The sequence below is a fragment of the Amblyomma mixtum genome, chromosome 3 (assembly GCF_055824585.1).
Source record: "Amblyomma mixtum isolate Tamu chromosome 3, ASM5582458v1, whole genome shotgun sequence".
In the NCBI taxonomy this organism is placed as follows: domain Eukaryota; kingdom Metazoa; phylum Arthropoda; class Arachnida; order Ixodida; family Ixodidae; genus Amblyomma; species Amblyomma mixtum.
Window position 1 is genome coordinate 275,715,292 of NC_143014.1, and position 13,573 is coordinate 275,728,864.

The following is a 13,573-nucleotide window of genomic DNA, read 5'->3' on the forward strand; positions in this document are numbered from 1 at the left end:
GTGTTATAAGCGTAGAAATACTTCAGACGGATCCGTCGGCTGAAGAAATAAGGAAGTTTTTACTTTCTTCCAAATAGAGCGAGCCTCCTCTTTATTAAAAGTAATGTTTTGCAGGTTAAGGAAGTATTGAATGAAACGATCCGCTAAGGCGGTACCGGTTACTGGCGACCTATCAATTAAAAGTTCACCGATGCTCTGATTGCTATTCGAACTATTGATTACTCCATTCACGGCCCGCCACATTCGTTTCGGATTGTCACGCCTATTTTTCTGGAACAGTTGTCGGTAATAACCTCTTCGTGCCCTACGTAGTGCTGTGTTCTGATAGTTTCTAAATTTTTATAAACAACTAAATCATCTTAGTTCCGGACTAATGCATTTGACCCTCTAAGTTTGTCCTTTGTTTTAATCATGTGGTAAAGTTCAGGGGTAATCCAAGGTACCCTTTTTTGTGTTTCTGCTTTGTTATCCATGGAAATGAGAACCGTAGATGGTCTTATACTTTTCAGTGCATGAATTGTGAGCTTCATTCATACAAGCGTAACTATAGATGCCTGACCAATCCCTGCTCTGTATTGCTTGCTTGAACAAGATTAAGTCTTCATTACTTAATGATTGGAACTTTATAAAAGGATATGCATTACTCGCACAGCGGCGCTTTTTAATGGGTATAAAAATTAGACAATGGTCCCTAATATCACTTGATATAGTGCCAGCACATTGAAGAGCTGTGTCAACATTAACTCTGAAAAGATCAATGGTGCCCTAGCAGGACGGAGTAATTCTTGTTGGAGAATAGATCACATTAGTATATCCATTCGATTCAATTATACTAGGACAGCAGCTTGGGCATGTTGGTTATTCATTCTTGATGGAACAGCGCAAAACATCGGGACAAGAGACAAGCGCTGTGCTGAAGCGCTGTGCTTCAATTATGCTGAAGCATGCTAATGATGTCCGGCTCTTCTCATTCATGTTAGCATTGAAATCTCCGCCCATAACTATGATATATCGGTTTAAAGCACAGAATTCTAGAAGACGATTCTGATTTTTGCAAAAGAGATTGTTATTTCCGTTTGGAGGCCGGTCGACAACCGATATTGTGTTCTTATTACGTCATATTGTCAGAATTTTGCAGTTTTCTGTCGAGGCTAAAAAATTCTCAATCATTTCCCCCTGCTCTCCTCGTGACAGCCTGTTTAAGTTGTAAACAGGCTGAAAACAACAGCAGAAAAAAATACCTACGAAATGCTATAATCCCATCAAGGACGTTAGAGCACGTACGCAAATTATCAAGATTAACGATGTCGTCTGGCAGGGAATTCGACTCTTCTGTAGCTCTCAAAATTAAAAAGATCGTTGGAGGCTTATCAAGGTTAAGCCCAGTGGATGCGAAGCAGCCTTCGTTTTGCATTCTTATTATTAACGTCCTTAGAGTTTGGAGACATCTTGACCGCATACACGCCCGGCGCAAAGATGCTGGCGCGGTTGCGGGCACAGAGACTGACGCGCGGCGGGCGCGCGCCGCTTCATCCCTGACGTGACGTCACATATCACGTGATGCAGCGATGGTGGCGCGACGGCGCGAACCGAAGCGTGGAGGCCTCCGCCGGGCGACGTCCGACGGCGCGATATGAGGCCCCATCTGCAGCCGGTGTGACGTCATCACGTGACGTCACATCATGTGATCTCACTTCAAGGTCAATGGTGGCCACCGCCGGGCGTCGCGCGAAGGCCCGAAACCTACGCTAATATGCTTCGCATAAAATAACTGTTTGTACAAGCGCCCACAGACTTAACACGAATGACGGGAAGCGTGGCTTGGACTGCCACTGGCGCCGCGGAGCGATAGTCATCGGGTGCGAGATTATGCTTCTCGTACATTTACTGCGGCTGACGGTAGCTGGTGCGTAACTCGCTTTGACAGCTTTTTTCGCCTGTGCCTGATCACTGCGTAGACGGCGCGCTTCTTACGGCGGTGTTTCTCCGCTTTTTGCTCGTGGAAGCCGCCTCGCACGCCCTCGCAACGCTTTGGAGTTTTTTGGTTCCTTATCGCGGGAACCCGAAATTTCGCACTAAGCTGCCTCAGATAGCGCCGCTTGCGAGTTTGGTCCAAAGTGATTACAAAAACTGAGCAGGGGGCAAGACACAGGAGAAAATTCCTGTTTGCTTCTCTCCTTTGTCTTGTCCCCTGCTCAGTTTTATGTTTTGTTTCACTCCTGTGTCTGATCGCCTGCTCAGTTTTACGTTTTGTAATCATGTCGTACCAACTAGCCCCTCATCGCTCACTCTTGGATCAAAGGCTGCCAATTTAATAAAAGTGTTATTGCAGTGTGGTGCGCTTCCTATTTATATTGCGCAAGAGGTCACAGGTATTGTGTCCTATACAAAGAAGGAAAAAACGAACAGCAGGGCAAAAACGAGCTAATGCAGCTGGTAAAGTCTGATAGCAAATATATCGGCTGCATGGAACTATATCATGCTCTTCCTCATTTCCTCACTATTCGACGTTGCGCGTCGGTTTTCTTTTGGAGAACAATGTCTCGGCGTCCCGTCTAATCTACGCCGCTCTGGAGACCACATATTCCACGAGGCGTGGCAAAAGAGTTACGCATTTTCTTAGCGCGAAAACATTTCGATGCAGTTGATTGCAACAAAGTATGCTATGTTGTAACTTATGACCTGAAAAAAAAAATTAGCTGCGTTTTAACTACTATTGAACCTCATTAGAGAGTGAAAGCTGTGATGTATCGGGCAACTAGACGCGGCTTGGCGTGTGTAACGTTGAGTGCGTTCCGGACACTGGATAGGCAGCGCACCCACCCTGCCACCTTGGCAGGTGGGTTGATCTCGAGCGGTTGCTCACCCAATGAACGCTGCGGTCTATTGCTACAGTGCAGCGTGCCTGCCACAACGTTGTTAGCGCTAACGCATTCAGCCCAAATCACTCTCTCACTACTGCCACGTACCTCAAAGCGCGGTTGGGGCGTCCACTGACCCAGGCAGCCAGTTATGCACCCATCCTCTCCTCGAAATCATCGGAGTCTAGAACGTTGTCAACGCCAACGCCAATGAACACAACGAACGCCGACGGCTTATAGCTTCAATGCCGCGTTTCTGCTGCAACGTTGTCAATGCCAACGCATGCAGCGCACATCTGTCACTACCGCCGTATAGCTTAAAGCGCGACTGAGGTGTCCACTGTCACAGGGGGCCAGTTATGCGCCTTTCCTTTGCTTTCGAAGCTCCCGCTCTTCATCGGTATTGGCGCAGCTCCGGAGCGGTTGAAAGTCGGTCAAGGTCAAAGCGACGTGGTCGGAAAAACTCGCGGAACATGCCGTAGTAAACACATCCTGTTTAAGCTAACTAGGAACACTCTTGGCATCGATGCAATGTGTCGAGAGATAAATTACAAAGAAGCCAGCTGTTCTATGCTAGGCATACTAGCTGCTATTGCACCTTGGAATATTATGTTTTGTTTTTTACTAAAAATGGATGGGAAATTGTACATGTCTGGATATCGCTTATCTTTCATCGTCACTTGCTTTACTGTGCCCCCTCCAGGACAAAAGACTTTCCCGTACCCCACCAATTAACCCTGTCCTGTGCCAGCAGCGGCCGAACTTATCTCCGCAAACTTGCTAATCTCATCAGACCACGTCACTTTGTGGTTTGATGTCGGCCATCTGCTGCGCTTTCCTTCCCTCGGTATTGATTCTGTTACCATGACGAACCACCGGCTGTCTTTTTCTCGCTTAAGTAGGGTCTTACATTTTTCTATGGAAACCATTTGTGAGCGTTTGGTTTTCGCCGCGTGGTTCTGCGGTTAGCTTTCACTGGAAGGCTACGTAGACCACATTTTGATTCCGCAAGAAGAGCAGACAAGGTGCGCATATTTTCATGAGAAAACTGCGGCAAGTCGTCAGAAATTCGACATTGGCGTCCAGGGTAAATGCTTGAGGCATTGCCGCACACAACAGGTTGGTGCAATGGTCTGGAGTCATGCATTCAGAAAGGCTCAAAAACACGATGTTGACAAAAATATTTCTCTCAGTAAAAGGCCACTCTGGCCTCTAAAGCGTAATGAACATGTTCGACGCAAAAAATCTCCACCATATTTTGCCTGAAGTTCCGGCATATATGGGTTACTTGGAAGCGCACCATATGCTCACCAGATTTGCTTTGTTAGGTTGGCGGCCTTCGGAACGAATACGAAAGCGCGTTGCCTGAGGCAGCTTAGCGTGCAATTTCGGGTTACCGCGATAAGAAAACTGCAAAGCGTTGCCGGGCGTGCGAGGTCGAATCCGCGAGCAAAACGCGGAGAAACGCCCCCGTAAGGAGCACGCTATCTGTGTGGCGATCGGGCGCAAGCGAAAAAGCAGACGGACGGATGGACGGACGGACGGACGGACAGACGGACAGACGACGGAAGGACGGACGGATGGACGGACGGATGGACAGACGGACGGATGGACAGACGACGGACGGACGGACGGACGGACGGACGGACGGATGGCTGGATGGCTGGATGGATGGATGGAAAATAGGAGCGTTCCCTTTAAGAGGACGTGATGACAGTTGCCACCATGCTCGGCTTTTTTTCTTTATTGTTATTCAATTCTTTTATAAACTGGGTTGAAAATTCGCCATTTTCTTTAAACACGTTTTCAGTCCTACACTTCTAACTTTATAACTTCTAACGTTAGCAGTCAAAGCGAGCTGCGCACCAGCTATCGTCAGCCGCTGTAAACATACCGGGTGCATTATCTCGCACCCGATGACTATCACATCGTGGTGCTGGCGGCAGTCCAAGTCACGCTTTCCGTCGTTCGTGTTAATTCTGTGGGCGTCTGTACCTGTTAATCCTGCCAGATATTGTAGTTAACGAATGTCGCTTAGTGTGTCGCCTTCCTCTGGTGCTAGTCGGCTTCGCACAAACTAGTATAGATACGTTGACTTTCTCAGAAATTGCTGATATAAGAACTAGCGCTGAACGGCTAATCTTTCTGAGCGCTTTCAAAGGTTGAATATTGTTTCCTTGATTCAAAGTAGTCGGCAAATCGTCCCTTTCGTACTTTCTGTAAATAATCCGCACTGCTCTCCTCTGAACGCTTGCAAACTGTATGTTTTGTTTTGTTTATGGGGGTTTAACGTCCGAAAGCGACTCAGCCTATGAGGGACGCCGTAGTGAAGTGCTCCGGAAGCATCGACCACCTGAGGTTATTCAACGTGCACTTACATCGCACAGTACACGGGCCCCCAGAATTTCGCCTCCATCCTAATTCGACGGCCACGGCCGGGATCGAACCCGTGTCTTTCGAGTCAGCAGCCGAGCGCCATAATCACTAAGCCGCCGCGGATGCTTAATTGTATGATATCTTTAGTAAAATGTGGGTCCCATACCATAGCAGCTTATTCATGCTTAGGTCTTTACAAGTGTTATAGACTACGGCCTTCGTACTGATAGATGTATCATACAGTTTTCTTTTAATGACCTCCAGCTTCCTTAAAGCCGATTTACGGGCGTAAGAATATTTGTGAAACAGGAAAGTCAATTAGTGAGTGACGGAGCATACTGCGCAGAAAAGGGCAAGGCTGGAAAGCTTCCTGCGAAGATCAAGAAGTGGAGCAGTAGCGCATTGTTCGACTTTGGTAACAGTGGGAAAGGAGGAATTCGGTGACCTTTCTGCGCGATTTAACAGGGCTTTAATTATGCCAATGAGACAGTTTTCGCGATTAGTTGCAGAGGGCTGCAACATACTCCAATTTAGGACGGACGAGTGTTTCGTAACAAAAAAAAATTTAAGATACTTTGGAGGAACTTCTAAAATTCCCTCTAGAAGGCAAATTAGCTACGCAGATGATTGAATGTACTGTCAGATTCAAATGAAACGCGAAGGCAGTTAAGATGGGAGCAGCAAAGCAAGGACATTTTACCTGGCAAGACTAACTATTAGAGGATTTAATTTTCACTTTAATCTGGCGAAGACTGCTATGCAGTAGTGTTCACAATCCCTGCGTTTATTCTTTCTCCAGTAACTAACTTTTCTGTGCTCTTGTTTTAGAGGTCACGTTTGGGTGGACGTTGATGGTACATGGACAATCAAAAATTGCTTGTTTAGTCGACACCCGACGTATCTGTACTTATTAGGCGGTGGCAATTAAGAGCCACCGATCGAGTAGTTGCTGCGTGGAGTTGGGACTGAAAGAAGAGAAACTCGTTCAGGAGGAACATGAGAGATGATCAGGGGACTATATGGTTTCGTTTGGTTTGTGAGGTTTTACGGCCCAAAGCGACTCAGGCTATGAAGGACGCTTTAGTAGGGGGCTTCGGACAATTTAGACCGATCGGGGTTCTTTAACGTGCACTGACATCGTACAGCACACGGGCCCCTAGCACTTCGCCTCCATCGAAATGCGACCGCCGCGGACAGGTTACAAGCCGCGTCTTTCGGGTCAGCAGCAGAGCAACACAACCACTAAGCCACCGCGGCGGCTCCAAGGATATAAGAGGTGAGAATAATTCAAGTGCGCGTTGTTTGTTAAAAACACCATTCTTACGGTACAACATTAGTTTATTCATTAGATACAATGCTAACTCTATGGCGATTTCTTAGATTGGACTGTATTGCAAATATGACGGATGCAGCTTAACAGAAAGGGCTACACTTACAAGCACCAATGCACAACGTTACACAATAAGTGTTGATGACAGGTACTTATTTTTTGCGGGTCACCTTGCAAAAATACAAGTTTTTAATGATCCAAGCTCATTTTTTGAACACTGTGAAATTGGTGGCGCAATTTTATAGCCATTTTGATCAGCAGGCGGCGACTTGAAAAGACCTGACGTTCCCAAGATTTTAGGCGTATCACCAAAAATCTCATTGCGAGAGGTCGCCAGTAAAAAAGGCGCTTTTCTTCTCTGCGCTCTCTTCAAACTACCCCAAAAAACACGATACGACAACAGCTAAGAAAGGTGCGGTCGACTGTCCTTGATCCGCGGCACAAGTGGCGCCAGAAATATCCCGCAAGTAATCCTGAGCTCATAAAACCATACTTTTATTGTCGCAGGGCGATAATGCAGCTTAAAGAAGGATCTTTCATCCACTGCATAAATTACCATTTTCATGCTGGGAAAATGACATAGCAGTGGCAGTTTCCGGCAGGGCTGAAAATGGAGAATTGTCGGAATGCCTTGCTTACAATATCATAAAGAAGTGCGTATGGAAGTGCTCAGGTGATAATCGGCTGAATACAGCGCGGCGAAATATTTACCACTTTGATTAAACTTTTCAGGGACGAGCTTAGTGGATGGAGTTGCAAGGCTTGTGGATGGAGCAGCTGAGGCGGAAATCGTTATACAAAACAAGCTTGAATCTGTGACGATGGAGCGGGTCCTCTTGATGGCTGAAGTCGAGAAACGACCAGGCGAATGAAATACGATCTCAACAAAGAGCCCGTGTTTGCCGGAGAGGAAGAGGCTTTCCTACACGTAAGCTTCCATGCTTAATGCCAGGTGAATGCCTCAAGGGCATTTGGGGTGCTTTTACATAAGCGATCTGCAATAAATATTATGCCACAGGGAAACTTTTTCCGTTTAAGAGCACGGCAAAAGAAAAAAAACGGTTGTGCCACGTCCACAGCTCTGCACGTAATTCAGAGATTTCTCGAGGTGATTAAACTTATTCTATTTGCTCCTCCCCGAGGTATGTCCCCAGCATCAAAACGTCACCGGCAGCGCAGCGTAGACTGTACACCAGTATTTTACCGAGGCAAGCACAGACGCCTGTCTTTCGACTGTCGAAAACATGCGTAGTGGTTCAGACACTAGGTATGAGATCGTGAGGCCGGCTGGCTAGCCATCTGGGCGGCATGTGCATTTCATTGGATTATGACACTTAGGCGCGCCGTTGCCATGATTTCTAACGTTGAGATCATTTCACTGCCGGTCAACAACGCACATACGTCTTAACTTCTACCTCTAGAAGGCTGGTCTGGAGCCACCAGCTTATAACTGCGCTATCGGCTTCAATTACCGCTAAATCCCCCTGTACGTTATGGTCGCCGGTAGTATACCCGCTATGTGAAACTGTGTAATGTCAGCATGGCACGTTCGCTATGTCTATACGCGCTTCTAATTAAAAAAAAAAGAAAATTAAGGACAGAACATCTAGATCTCTCCACGGACCACAACTGAAAACAATGCACAGTAAATGAAGGGCACTTATCTTTTGTTTATGCTCGCAGTGACATCGTTAGCTGTTCGCTCATTTCGAACAACACGCATCTCCGCCCAGAGGTTCTACATTAAAACTACAATAACTTACGCGTCTGCCATCCATGTTTATATGAAGATCAACTTGGCTAAGAGATTTTTTTTGATCAAGATAGATTTAAAGCGACAGCTTTATTGTCCTATTCGTGCGAGTTTCGCCGTGCGTGACAGTTTGACTTTGAAGTGAAAGAGTGATACCACGTGACCCGCCTCAGCTGCAGCCGTGACTAACCACATGACTAAATGGTCGCTTGAAAGGGAGACGACGCCGCACTCTCTGCCGCCTCTCAGTTTCTCGCTATAGCTGGGCCAGGGCCAGGGCTTCAGTTCAGCCGTTATGCGATGGAAGGAGGCAGCGAGGACGCTGGTCCATCTGTTCCGAAGTTGTCTGAGCTGTCCCAGTGGCGAAAGCGGCAAGCTGCGTTGGGCCATCCTGCAGATGTCGCTTGGCTTGCTAATGAGTTATAGCGGAAACGTTAGTACCAGCGCGCAAAGCGGCAGGCGGAAACGAGTGAACAACGTGAACTTCGGCGAGCTAAGCGTCGGGAGAAGGAAGCAGAAAGATGACAAAGATGACAGCGACGAGCTTTAGAAGCGGCAATGGACGCCTCGCCTTCGACTTCGATGACGGCTTCGGAAATTGACGAAACGACGATAGTGAGTGCTCGCAGCACTGAACGTTCGACTAGCCATATCGTTACGTTGTCAAAGTTTTCGCTTGCAAGGGCCTAGCCGAGCTAAGTCGCAGCCATTTTTTGAGATCATCTGCGCTAAAGAAAGACATTCTTATTTTGAAAAGTTATTTGTCTTCGTGTTTTTTTTTTGTATCAAAAGAACCGGTCATGCCATCCGAAACGAACCAAAAACAACTGAAGAGCATGTAGGCCTTTAAATATAAACAACTTCAGCAAAGAGCTTGGCTTTTTCTTATGAAAAAAAAATCATGAGACCCAAAAAAGCCAGTCGTCTAAACTTATACGTCTTACTGAAACGCACACAAGCTTTTCTTCCCTAAACATACGAAAAACGCCAGCAGTCAATGCAACCCAAGGTATGTAGCCTCGTAGCAGAATGGAACGTATTGTCACGTGGTGATTGCGAGGCCATAGACAACACACGAGCAAACTGACGCGGCCCTGGAACGAACTCTTCATTGGGCCGATCTGCACCCAGAAAGTTAAACAACTCAACAGCTGCAATAGCAACAAGCGTGCTCGGCAGTCGCAGGAGAACAGAATCACCGCCTCTGTCGGCGGCGCTCCATTTAAAGCGACAAAGAACTTTCGAGGTACGGCGCGCAAAGCAACCACGACCGACAGTCTCGCACAATGTAGAAGCAGCTGCGCGTAACTCCATACTTTGTGGCAAATGTGGTGTAATCTCGTGTCACAAAAACAAAAAATGAATGAAGCTTCGTGCAGGCGGCTTTGTGTGTAAAAAAAAGATAAAATACCTTCACGACAGTATTTTGGCACGGTAGGGCAGGCAAACCCATTTTGCTCAGCCGCTCGACTGTAAAACGAGCACCTGACGGTGAAATATGCACTTCAAACCTTCAGCTGCGGCACTGTTACTAATCCATACCTCGCCTCCCATTCTTCCACTCAGATGTGGGAAAAAATAAACCATACAATTTGTAACGGTCAGGTCGGTTTGTACGGTGAGGCGCAGCCACACAGAAGTTTGCTTTTGCATTTCTTTTCTTCTTGCTTCAGGAAGGAATAAAAAATTAACGACCTATTCTGACCAGGCGAGAAATTTGCGAATGTCCGATCGTCCACAGTGCCCTCTCCCTGGTGTTTTTTCTCTCTAACCACTCGGCCAGGCTACATGGTCTACGGGCATGGCGCAAGGTTCGTGCCCGTCTGCTACAAAGGTTTTAGCCTCAGCATCATAAGCCTCACCGCCGCGAGAAACGTGTCTTTAATGTGACGTTGCCGCTCCATACAGCCAGGCTTTCCAAGACTGGTCCAATGACTGGTACTTCTTACGCTCTCAAATTTGATTTGAGCGCAGATCGAGCAAGCTCGGTAGAATTGCATTCAGGTCAAATCTTGTCTCCTTTAATACCCCCTTCCACATGAACTTTGCCATTGATACAAAATTCTCAGCGCATCTTCTCAACACAGACAAAAAAGCGATAAGAACTGAAGTGGAAGCATCTCTATTAATGTTTGCAATTGTTTCTCCGTGAGATGGTTCTGAAAGAGCCCTTTCCCACTTCCATGTGCTTGTTTCCTTGGGCATAGCGTCGTCTGTCTTAGAGAGAACACTTTCTGCGCGTGAAAAACACGCAACAACTAGTATAAGACGCTCATCTTTGTACAATGCGTAGGCTCTCTTACTTCTAAGCGCTGGTCAAAGTTTTTTTATGTTTTGTTTGCACCGCAGGCATGGTGGTCGATAACTTTTGCCTTCTTCCTTTCCCACCGATGCCATCAGCCCAAACACTTGGGAATGCAAACGAAAAATTCAGAGATGTCCGAGAAGTTTTTATTATTTTTCATTGCAAAATTCCAAGCACATTGACCGTTTCCCTCTTCCTTTTTGTTGACGCCGTTACGACGCTGTCGTTCCGCAGGCGCGCTTTCAAAAGTGACGCGCTTTGAATAGCCACGGCCGCAGGCAAGAAGGGGAAAGCGGCGCGGTCCAAACAAAAGCGGAATGGAGGACGTCAGAGCCTGGAGCCTTAAAAGGCAATCATTTAGGAAGGGGAAAGCGAAATTGGAGCGAGCGCCAGAGAAGGTATAATCCCCTCCAGCAACTGCACGCCCGCCGCCGGCGCTCGCCGAGGCGTCCTGGCGGACACAGCAAACCGGGGCATGGCGTAAAAGCACATCTCATTTTTTTAGGGACTAGGTAGAAGGAGAAAAAGGGCCTGCATTTGGTCATTCCACTTGAATGGACAGCGCAGAGATAAGTGCGACCCTCTGCGTTGCGCGAACATGAGACGGGCGCCGGTGGACACGGGCTCTAAGGCGTGCTTCTGGGCGCTTTTTGCTGCCTTCGAGGAAAAATAGAAGGTTCTAGCGCGGTTGGGTGACAATCGGCTTCTGCAGCGGCCGCCTGCAACAAAGAAGAAGTAGGTAGTAACGTGCAAGGATTTTTTTTTCTCTTTCAGATTCAGATTTTGTTTTTCCGGTGGCCGCTGGATGCATTCCTGGGCTAAATAAAAGCAACGGATGTGGCTTGAAAAATGCCAAGAAATTATTTGCATGGCACCAGACTGGGATGTTTCTTTGTACAGGCGACGCATAAAAATATTACAATGCAAACTGTATGGTAAACATAAAATTAGAGAGCAGGCACGTGCATTTTAAGTGCACACGTAGCGCCCTCGGTGGTGAGCAGCCGCAAAAAGCGACTTTTTTGCACAAGAGGATGGCACAAGAGGGTGCTGCCGCGAGTGTTAAGCTACAAAAGATCGCTTATGTGTATCGTTTCTCGTACAAGAGACGCAACAATACTGCCGGAAACTTGCAAAGTTGCGATCTTTTAGATTTCTACGGGAGTCCTCAGATAATGAGGAGAGAAAACGCTGGACGAAACCGGTACGGTTTAGATCAAGCCGCTTGATCATAATAATGATCAAAGGTTATAATAATAATAATAATAATAATAATAATAATAATAATAATAATAATAATAATAATAATAATAATAATAATAATAATAATAATAATAATAATAATAATAATAATAATAATAATAATAATAATAATAATACTTTATTGCGCCAAATATTAAAAAAAATGTACAAAAATCCGGCCTGCCAAAGCCTCATTGGGCTTGAATGGCAGAGCCCGACAGGCAGCGGAACCGCGCAGACATACACACAGACATAAAAGCACATTACAAATAACGGACATAAAATTAGTACGGTGGTGAAATCATAGCTGCATAGCTGGCAGTGCATAGCTGCGGAAAAGCAACGATGGCGAAAAGAAGAAAAATAAAAGAGGTAGGTACGAAGTATGCGAAGCTTCTTCGTTGGTTTGTTGTCCTCTTCGTGACCGCTGATATACCTGTGTTATATATAGTATGCCGGCGCGCCCAGACATCTGTCGCCGTCAGCCGCATCCTCTCTTCGCAGGCGTTGCGTTCCTTCGCGCGTGCATCTTCTGCTACCCCAGGAGGGAAGGAAGCATAGAGTTTCTTGCTATTACCTGGAGGGAAAGCTGGCGCCCCTTCTATGGGAGTTTGCGTGGGGCCCCCTCAAGACCACTTCAGCCACCATGGGCGCTCAAAGCATCATGGGCCGGTAAGCTACCGAGTTCAGAACTACAGCTTTGAGCCAAAAAATAATGCAAAAATGAACGCTGTTCGACAATCAAGAATGCCCTAACATTCAATATCATGTCTAAAGATTGCAACAAATAAGCAGAAAAGCATGTAAATGCAAAGTCTGCCAAAAAATAGGAGATGACTCGCTCTTCTATTGGCCAAGTATTGAACACTACAAAAACTATCGTGGTTAACAGGCGCACTTTTAAAAGGAAATATGTTTTCAGAAAAAATGTTGTTGTTTAAACACTTGGAAAGGTTTTTTAATGGCATTTCAGAAAAGAGAAACCTTTTATTGGCGTCATGTGCTGTTGTGGTTTCGCTACTATGGCTTTTGCTCACTGCGTTCGCGCCGAAGTCGTCTGCGCACACACGAACAACGTTTTTGGAATGAAACTTCTTAGTAGTGACATTCCGTGTCCCCCCAAAAAATACAACTGTCCTGCACCAAGTAGCTCATCGGCCCATGATGCTTTGAGCGTCCATAGTGGCTGTAGTGCAGCGCCGCCAGCTTTCCCTCTAGGTAATAGTAAGAGACTCTATGGAAGAAAGAGTACTAGCAGACGATAGTATAAGGAGACTGGCTACAGCGAGTGAAGCCAGCATTTCGTCTTGGCCCCGCATTTCCAATAGTATCCGAAGGTATCGCGGCGCGAGCAAGTTCTCAAACGCCGCAGACGCACTCGGTGGTGCATAAATCTTGACAATGTTCCCCGCTGCTACTTTTAAAGAGATCATTTAAGGTTTTAAATCATCTGATGGCCCAAAAGGGCGCACGAATGTCGCTTCGCGCTGCTATTTTCGCATTACGCGCGCGAGACGAAACAGACGGAAAATGCTCGATTTTACCGTTGGTGGAGCTAGGTGTAGTGGAGCGGTGGCGTCGCCATACCAGCGTACGAAGCCCATATAAATACATAATAAAATAAATGAAAAACAGAGCAGACAATGTGGACAAAAGCACAGAGAAACAAAACGCGGATTATCCGTACATTTAGCAAAATGTTTTCA